Source organism: Vipera berus (genome assembly GCF_964194415.1).
Source record: "Vipera berus genome assembly, chromosome: 2".
In the NCBI taxonomy this organism is placed as follows: domain Eukaryota; kingdom Metazoa; phylum Chordata; class Lepidosauria; order Squamata; family Viperidae; genus Vipera; species Vipera berus.
This window is the reverse complement of record NC_138203.1, coordinates 33611130-33621846: the sequence shown is the minus strand read 5'-3', so window position 1 is coordinate 33621846 and position 10717 is coordinate 33611130.

Here is a 10717-nt window from a genome sequence, read left to right as displayed (position 1 = left end):
ACCGCAGCATCATCTGCACTCTGGGGCACGAGAACAGTCTTGTCCCTGCTGCCCAGCTGCCATGTCCTTGACTGCACTGATCTGTGTGGGCCGTGCCCAGGGGCGACTCCAGGAGGGCTGCTGGTGAGGGGGCCGTGGGGATAGGTGGGGCTGGGGCGACAGCACGCGTGCCCACAGATAGGGCTCCAGTGCCACCTCTGGCATGCATGCCATGGGTTCACCACGACTGCTCTATATGGTCATTTTACAATTTCTCAGTTTCTCGGCTAGCTATTCTTCAAAGGCTGTTCCCAAAACATCAGTTATCTACCTATTAGATTTCTTTTATTATTTCCATCAAGAAAGTTAATTAACCAAGATCTTTATGTGAGTTTCCTTCTGACATTCCTCCTATACTATTAGATGAAATCATTTACACCTTAAACCTTGCTTTCACATGCGAAAATGGGAGGTGAAGGGAATACAAAGATTGGTGGTAACCCAGTTACAATTGTTTTCTGGAGCTCCACACTTCCAAAAGTTTTGCTTGGATAAGGAACTATTGCATAAATGTATTAATATATTAATAGATACGTTAATAGAAGAAAAGGTAATAGTTTGCTAAACTGCGTATGATCCATAAAACATAGGAATTGTAGCATTGGGCATACAGTATTTCAGAATGCTGCTGGCCAGTATCCTATACCAAATATTAGCTGTGTGAAGCTACTGATGTAAAACTTGAATTAATACTCCAACACATTTTATAGTTTATTTTATCTATATTATAATAAATTATTTTAAACTCTTCAAATATACCTTACATTTGTGGCTGCATTTTATGTTCAAAGGAAGAAATAACTAGCTAGTAACCTCAATAACTGGATTATATGTATAGTTACTTTTAAGGGATACTTGTGATGGCTGAATAAAAAGTAACATCACCTTTCTAACTAGTCAGAAAATCTTTAAATATGTTCATTTGAATTTACCTTTCCCCATAATTACCATAGTAATTACCATAGTAGGGACGCGGTGGCTCAGTGGGTTAGGACGCTGAGCTTGTCTATCAGAAGGTTGGCAGTTTGGCGGGTTGAATCCCGAGTGCGTAACAGAGTGAGCGCCTGTTACTCGTCCCAGCTTCTGCCAACCCAGCAGTTCGAAAGCATGTAAAAATGCAAGTAGAAAAATAGGGACCACTACGGTGGGAAGGTAACAGCGTTCCGTGTGCCTTTGGCGTCTAGTCATGCTGACCACATGACCACAGAGTCGTCCTCAGACAAGCGCTGGCTCTTCGGCCTTGAAACGGAGATGAGCACTGGCCCCTAGAGTTGGAAACGACTAGCACGCATGTGCGGGGGAACCTTTACCTTTACCTTTTATAATTACCATTATTCACTACTCACTTTAAAAGTAAAAATAGTGTAGCACTGCAATGCCAAATCTTCACTGTAAAATTAGATAAAATGGTGAAATCCAACTTTACAATTGCCTCTTAAGTGGTTCATGAAGTAGGTCTAATGCTATCCTGTAGCAAAATTTCCTTCTTCGGCTTCCAAGTTGCTTAATTATTTCAAACATTAGGGTGTTGCAGTATAGTACTTTGAGCTGATAATGGTGCAAGGGTCAAGGAAATCCATGTGAATAACAATATTTGCATTCCCCCAAAATATAATGAATTTTCCAGTCAAAAGCCTGGATTTCTATTTTTTTTTACAGGTGAAACTTTGTGATGATATTCCACAGGATAATGTATTAAAGTGATGGTATTCAATCGATTAATGCTTCATTTTTGTGTCACAGTGATGAACCCCCATTTTATCAGCTATCATAATGCTGCAAAGAAATTACCATTACAGGCAAATTTCAACTTTCATCCCTGGTATCAGCATATAACAAACTCAACTTGCATAAACTTTCCAATACTAAAGAACATCAATGATATAAGTCACAAGTTTCTGTAAAGTTCCAGGCTAGGCAACAATTTCCTTTTAAGTGACCTGCTGACTGCCTTTAAGCAATTCATCAAACAGTCCCCTTGTAAAAGTCATTGGTTGTTGTCAGAGTTTACCCTGTTTACAATTTTTGGCCCAGCAATGTACAGTACTCATGGAGACTGATAGACTCCCCAAATTACTGGAATTAATAAAGAATCTGAAATGCTGACTATTAATTTGTGTGGGCTGTCAGCCTGGCCATTGATTTCTTCTGCCAAGGCTCAGCTCCCAAATGGATGGTTTCTTTACATTTTTTCTGGAACAAGAAGAGCCACTTTATGTATTGTACAACAAAATATTTTCTCCATGAGTTTAAAGACTTGTGCAATAAGATGCAGTAATTCTGAGATACCAAGGACTAATTAAAATCACATATTATAGATCCTCCAGTCTTTAATAATAGATGAATACTTTTCTATTGGCACCTTCTTAGAATGTCTATGAAGAACTAAAATAATTTAAGGGTAAATCTAGAAACTCCAGTCTTCTATCAAGATCAAACATTCTCTGAAACAGAGGATCACAATTCATGACTCACATAAGAGAAACCAACACATTTTGCAGCTCCTGGGACTCCCCAGGAACGCACTGCCAAATTTTGGTAATTTGCTTTCCCCAGAATTTCCAGAAGAAAATAGAACAAGTAAGGTGTGTTAGAGAAGATAGAAAAATGTGGATTAGACAGCATCACCACCAGATGGATTTTTAGTTCATCAACGATTTGGATGAGGGGATAGATGGGGAACTCATCAAATTTGCAGACGACACCAAGCTGGCAGGAATAGCTAACACTCCAGAAGATAGGCTTAAGATACAGGAGGATCTGGATTGACTCGAACACTGGGCGCTATCTAACAAAATGAAATTCAATTGTGAAAAAAGTAAGGTTCTACATTTAGGCTGGAAAAATCAAATGCACAGGTATAGTACAGGTGATACCTTGCTCAATAGTAGCAACTGTGAGAGAGATCTTGGAGTCCTAGTGGACAATCACTTAAATATGAGCCAGCAGTGTGCTGCAGCTGCCAAAACAGCCAACACAGTGCTAGGCTGCATTAACAGAGGGATAGAATCAAGATCAAGTGAAGTACTAATACCACTTTACAATGCCTTGGTAAGGCCACACCTGGAATACTGCATCCAGTTTTGGTCACCACAATGTAAAAAAGATGTCGAGACTCTAGAAAGAGTACAGAGAAGAGCAACAAAGATGATTGGGGGACTGGAGGCTAAAACATATAGGGAACGGTTGCTGGAATTGGGTATGTGTAGTTTAATGAAGAGAAGGGTGAGGGGTGACATGATAGCAGTGTTCCAATATCTCAGGGGCTGCCACAAAGAAGAGGGAGTCAAGCTATTATCCAAAGCACCTGAAAGCAGGACAAGAAGCAACGGATGGAAACTAGTCAAGGAGAGAAGCAACCTAGAACTAAGGAGAAACTTCCTGACAGTGAGAACAATTAACCAGTGGAACAACCTGCCTCCAGAAGTGGTGAATGCTCCAACACTGGAAGTTTTTAAGAAGAGACTGGCCATCCACTTGTCTGAAATGGTATAGGGTTTCCTGCCTGAGCAGGGGGTTGGACTAGATGACCTCCAAGGTCCCTTCCAACTTATTATTATTATTATTTATTTATTTATTTTTTATTTTTATTACATTTATATCCCGCCCTTCTCCGAAGACTCAGGGCGGCTTACAAGCTTAGCAGTAGCCTTCATTCTATGTATATGCCTGCTTGTTAGGGCTTTCACACACACCCCCAAGCGGCATTATTACAAAGTCAGCTTATTGCCCCCAACAATCTGGGTCCTCATTTTACCTACCTCGGAAGGATGGAAGGCTGAGTCAACCTTGAGCCTGGTGGGATGCGAACCTGCACTAATTGCAGGCAGCTGGTGTTACTTAAGGAGGCATTAGCCCACTGCTCCACCAAGGCTCTATCTATTATTATTATTATTATTATTATTATTATTATTATTATTATTATTATTATTATTATTATTATTGTTGTTGTTGTTGTTGTTGTTGTTGTTTGTTGTTTGTTGTTGTTGTTGTTGTTGTTATTATTATTATTATTATTATTATTATTATTATTATTATTATTATTATTATTATTATTATTATTATTATTATTATTAAATCCTAAGAAAGTAGGACAGGATCTGCTCCCTTCCAAGCAAGAAATGTCATAGCCCTTGCAAAGATAAATGCTGAAAGAGGATTCTTTGATTATAGCTTCTGCTCTCTCAAAGAAGAGGAATTTTTATTACCTTTTCAAGCTCTAAATTGAACAGCCTTGACTTGGACTGGAACAGCAGATGAATGTAAACAACAGAGTAGATTAATTACACAACTTGATATTAAGAGTAGAAAATCATTTATCATTTGGGCGGCAGAACTTACAACAATCCAGCTACTGGATGACTGTAGCTGAATTGACCCTTTCTCCTACATATTGAAATAATACTATTATTCATCTGATATTATCATAAGCATACCCTGATGACAATGAGAAATAGCTGGTTGCATGGATTATTAAAAATCAAAATTATATATAATTAGCATAAATCATATTGAATGGCATCCAATAGCACATAACTAGCATTTATGCTATGGACATCACTCTTCCAAGTTGCTCCTTTTAAGTCATTCTGAAGCACTTATTTCTTGTGGGCAGAATCCTGGAGAATAAGTGGGTGAATCATCTCCTTATTGCCTACTAAGCATCTTTTCCATATATTTATTTATTTATGTATATCCTGCCAGTCTCACAACTCTTGGCACTTTACACAATATGCAACATCTATCTGTCTATTTGTCTCTCTGTGTGTATACATACCTGCATGCATGCATGCATACATACAAACAAATAGAAGAAAAAAAATCATAAAGTTGAGAATCAACATGTAGCATACAATACAAATAAGAAAAAAATAGAAAGTAAAAAAGTAAAAATTGACATTGTAGGTAGGCATCATTAAAGCACACACTGAAAAAAGTCAGTTTTTAACCATTTTCTGAAAACCTTCAAGGATTTCAGGCAGTTGAACAATAGAAATCAACTTGCCACATGTTTTATTCAAAGTAAGGAGTTGCAAACCAATTACAGTTCACCAGGAGTGGGGGGGGGGGGGAAAGATCCATGGCTAGTAGTGGCTCTTGTCATAATTTATAGATATCACACCTTAATTTTTCATTACATTTTTCTTATAAGAGACGTGGGAACAGCAACTCCAGACCAAGAAAGACTGCACAGGGATTAAAAGGGATTGTTAATTCCTGGTCCATGAGAGTGAAAAAAAGATCTGATTTTGTTCTCTGACATACATATTGCAATGTAAAATGGAAGGCCTTCCTTTCAGCTTTCTTCTATCCTGCTTCAAGGATATAAGTTGAAACAGCTTCTGTCTATGTCACCTATTCAATGATGATGAACCAAAGCAATTTTTCTTTAAACATTGAGATGCCTCTGAAGGAGACTAATTCTGATCAGTATTCACCCAGTGTAGAATAGACCCCCTGCCTAATGTGTTGTGTGGCTGAGATGTCAAGTTGTGTGTATTAAGACTGTAGGCTTTTGGTTCGGTCTGGAAATTTAAATAAGTGTAGTTGCTATAAACCAGACATGTCAAACACAAGGCCCGGGGCCCAGATCCGGCCTGTGAAGTGGTTTCATGTGGCCCGCGAAACCATCCTGGAAACAGTGAGGGAACGGCCCCCACTGCCTTGGCCCTGGCCCAGAGACCCTCCTTCTGCCAGAGACCCTCAGATATGTCCCACTCCTGCCCAGGCCCCCATAGGCACTCTTGATGGGAACGATGTAGAGCTGGCCATGCCTACCCAGTAGGCCATACGTACTCTAGCCACGCCCACCCAGTAGGCCACACCCACCCTGGCCATACCCACCCGACCCCCTGTGGGCAACCACAATGCTGATGCAGCCCTCAATGAAATTGAGTTTGACACCCCTCCTATAAACTGACCTAGCAGAATTGCTATTTGTGGAGGCTGGAATTTAAAAATATTGGAGTCAGAGACACAGTCCCTGGCAAAAGCTATTAGCCTGAAAAAACAGAACTAAACAGTACAAATTATCATCTATGGATGTCTGAAATGGAAATGCTGCTTTATAAAGATGAGATGGAGGAAGTCTATACCCTGGTCAGCTTGGGACAAAACAGAGAAGTCAGAACTGCCACTAGTTTTCTGTGGAACATGAATAGCTGGTTAACATGTGAGAAAACACAATTAACAGAATATGGGATTAGCACTAGAGACTGAAAAATAGACTAATTTAAACAGCAAACTATATCTGTTATGATAGATGCCTGGCATAAGTCTGCAAAAGTCCTGAGAAATGCAGAATATGCGAATATAATATTAAAAATTGTAGAGCCCTTGGAGATGATCATACAGCTGCTTTGCTCTTCTATTCCTGACTGAATCTCACAGCTCTCGTAGGAATGCCAAAGAGCCAAACGCAGAATGCAAACTCAGAGGTCTCAAACTTTCTTTTTTAAAAAAAGAACAGCTGGGTTATATAGGTATAGGGGTAGGGGTAGGCAACCTCGGCTCTTTTATGACTCATGGACTTTAACTCCCAGAATTCCTGAGTCAGCTATGCTGACTCAGGAATTCTGGGAGTTAAAGTCCATGAGTCATAAAAGAGCCGAGGTTGCCTACCCCTAGTATAGGTAGCTGCTTGATTTTTTTTGGTACCCTCAAGTCAGTTTTTGACTCCTGGTACTCCCTGGTCTGGTCCCTGAAGTTTTCTTGCCAATTTTTTCAGAAGTGTATTACCATTTCCTGCTTCCTAGGGCTCAGAGAGAATGACTAGCTCAAGATCACCCAGCAGGTTTTATGCCTACAGCAAGACTACAACTGGTTCTGGTTCTAAGCCCACGATTATGCCTTGCACATAAAGATTGATGGTGGTAAGATGGATAAATGACAGATATACCTAAGGACAGGCAGGGTGTGTCGCATTGGTTTGGTCTCTGGAAGTGATGTGTGGGGCTCCAATTCAGACCGTGATGATCAGAGGGGTAGACCTCGCTTAGCAGGTTGCAGGAGAAAGGGGTTCTACATATGGAGTGGGGCAACTGGCAAGTCCTTTTGTCTATGCCAGTTTCCCCACTCTTAGGCCAAGGTAGCCAAATTGTTGGGTGCCTGTGTCTCACACAGTTGTAAGGACTAGCCTGGAACTGCTACAATATCCAGCTTTACACTGCTATCCAAAGCTGAACCAAAGATACTATAGAAATTCTCAACTAATATCCGGAAGCAGTTTGGAATTGGCTGGAGAAAACAAGTCATATTAAGTCTTACTAAGACGGAGCTACTTTTCATTTGCAAACATCAGAGTGTTTACAAATATAACTCCATTTATAGGCCAAATGTTGATCCATAAATGGAGTTATACTCCCACTGAAAGAGGTGTTCCATGTTTGGAGGAGGGCTGCCCCATGGTATGAAATACTCTCATGCTATGGGCAAATTGCTAAGGGCAAACATACTAAGGGCAAAACCCTCTGTATTTTTAAAGTTTTGAATTCTGTCCTGTTTAAGTGGGCCTTGGCCTTGAATGATTAGATGTAGTTATAATCATTCCATTCTTGTTTTTAAATCTACTTCCTTGCTTTATTGTACATGCCCAGAATCAATATGATTGGAGCAATTTACAACACGGGGGCTTAAAAAAAACTTTCCTATGAAACATAATTGCCTTATCACTATTTCACTTCAGGCTCTTATCTGTTTTGTTTTGTTTTGTTTTGGGGTTTTTTGGTTAACCACACATCAATATTTGGCATGGTTTTTGAATAGCAACATGAAACTCTTGAACATAATTGTCTGAAACTTTTCAGGAATTATCTCGTCAGCAGTAATTTACCTGAAATTTATTTCTGATTCTGCTAAGAAATAAAAAGGAGATGGACTATTCTCTTTACAGGAAAGAACACTTTGATTTAGCATGCATTATCCTCTCATACAGTATTTTTTAAAAAAATATAGCTTAATTTCAGATTAGTGTTAATAGAATGCAGATTAAAAATCAATTAATGACATTCTGTGCATAGGGGAAAAAAAGCATGAATTCGTATAAGTCAGTGACCCTGTGAACTGAGAATGGACAGGAAATGTAAGTGGAAGACCTGGGTGTACCTGAAGGATTCAAGCACAAAGCTACAGTAGCCTATAGTTGAGAGTGGTAGAAAGAGACCCAAAACCTGGCAAAGATGACCAGCATGTTGACAGATGCCAACCTACTTAGCACCGATTGGGGAAAAGCAGTATCAACAGCTCTCTACTTAAAATTGTAATGGAAGCCACCAAAAACCTGCCATGTCAATTAGAGCATAGGGCAAAGTCCCACATAGGCCTGAGATTATTTGGCTCCAGAACCTACCCATAAACCCTAAAGGAGAAAAGCTCAAAGCTAAGTAATAGAGCCACTGTGGGTGCAATGGTGGGTCCTCATGAGACAAACAATGGTGGGTCCTCATGAGACAAACAAGGATACAAATCACAGACCCCAAACATGCGAAGTAACAACTGTGCACTGAAAAGTCGAGAGAAGAAATGGAAAGAACATTCCAGAAGAAGACAACACCAAACATTTCTGCACACTTGCTGACAAAACAACATGAATGTATTAATACAGGTTACATGTACCTGCCTGCCTAAATTGTACACCTGTGTACAATGAAAGAGAAAGAGAAAAAAGGGGTAAAGAAAAATTCACATGTAAAAAGTTGTCAGCAGGGTTGCATTTGCTGCCATTTTCTTGCAACAAACATCAAATGGCACTCTTTGCATCATTTAACCTTATTCAACCAAGAACAGTGGCTACACTGAACCACTGTCCACCTGTATCTTTTTTTTACCATGAGGAGGTTTTTGTCATCATAGCTCAAGCGCTGCTCTGCAGTAACCATGGAAGAATCACACCAGATGCAGAAGAACCAATCAGCTGCTCTTCATTGCATCACACCAGCTCAGGCAGAAACTCCTCTGCTTTATTGGATTGTTTCTGGGTTTGAAACAGGATACAATGCAATTCTGCTGCTTATTCTCTCTGGCTGTGAGCCCCAATAGGGGTAATAAGATGGCTTATGTAATAGTGCTCGGCGCCGTAACGGAGCTCAGCAGGTCGGCAGGGAATTCTCAGCGCTGCTCATTCAAATCAGCAGGCCGCTAGTTCGGGGGGGGGGGCTCAGCATCACGAAAAGCAGCGCCCAGCAGCTGTTTCAACAATCCCCAATCCCCAAAGCTGCCTCGGCCCGCGAGCAGATGGAAACAAGGCAGACGTCCCGAGCTTCACGACGTGGCAGCGCTCAGCGCCATAATGGAGCTCAGCAAGTCGACAGACAGTTCTCGGCACCGCTCGTTAGAAGAAGAGAATGTTTCTGCTCTCCCCCTCAGACTGACGGCGCTGGTTGGCGGTGTGAGGATCGACAGAGGCCTGGCCTGCCTGTCCTTTACTTTCTTTGTTGACAGGCAGGCATTATGGCTAGCTCCGTACCTGATGGGAATTAAGATCTCCCTATTGATAGCCCAATGTGGACGGGACCGAACCGTGGTGGGAGGACGGTTTTGGACTGGTTCATACTCCCCTTAATGACGGGTCCAGGTTTTGGGACTCCGAGAGGTGGTTGGGCTTAGATAGGGGCCTCGAGTTAAGACGCGCTAAGAGGCCCCTGATAAGATTCTTAGCCGGTTATTTTAAGAGGTTAGGGAGGGGGAGGGAGGGGGGGCTAGGGAGGGAATCTGTAACCGGCACTCAGTCTGCACCTGTTAGAGGTCCCGACGGGACGGGGTTGGGGGAGGTGGCTGCTGGCGCTGGGAATGTGGGGGTGGGGCATCGAATCCCCACGGCGATAGGGTATGGCAGCAGGTGTTTGCGCGGAGGGCCATATCAACATCTGGGATTGCGCCCCCGCTATCTCCGAGTGGTGGCGCGCTCCGACCCTCCGGTTAGCACCCTTTTACCCGGGGATGAGGGTGATCAGGCCCCTGAGCTCAGGTTGGTCTATTTTAACGCTAGATCCGTAGTTAACAAAGCTCCCCTCATCCGTGATCTGATCGAGGAGGAATGTGCGGATCTAGCGTGCATCACGGAGACTTGGCTGGGCTCGGAGGGAGGGGTGCCTCTCTCCGAGTTATGCCCACCGGGTTTCCGGGTGCTGCACCAGCCACGGGCTCAGGGCAGGGGTGGTGGGGTGGCAGTGGTTATTCGGGAGACTTTGTGTCCCCGGGAGGCCACCATTGTCCAGATGGCCGGGAGTGAATCCCTCCTCTTGAGATGTGGTCCTCGGGTTCAGTTGGGCTTGTTGCTTACATACCTGGCGCCCAGCTGTGTGGCAACAGCCCTGCCTGAGCTGCTCGACACCCTCTCAGGGTTGGCGGTGGAGTTTCCCAGGCTTATAGTCCTGGGTGACTTCAACCTGCCATCACTGGGAGGGTCGTCGGAGTTAGCTCGGGAGTTCATGGCCTCCATGACAGCCATGGGCCTGACCCAGGTTATTGAGGGCCCGACTCATGAGGGGGATCATACTCTCGACCTGGTGTTCCTGTCTGGACAGTGGCTGGATGATCTGGGAGGGGGCTCCCCGTCCATCACCCCTCTGTCATGGACAGATCATCACCTCATGAGGCTGGTTTTCCGTCATGCCACCCCCCGCCGCTGGGCGGTGGAACCGACCAGGTGGTTCCGCCCCAGGCGCCTAATGGACCCGGA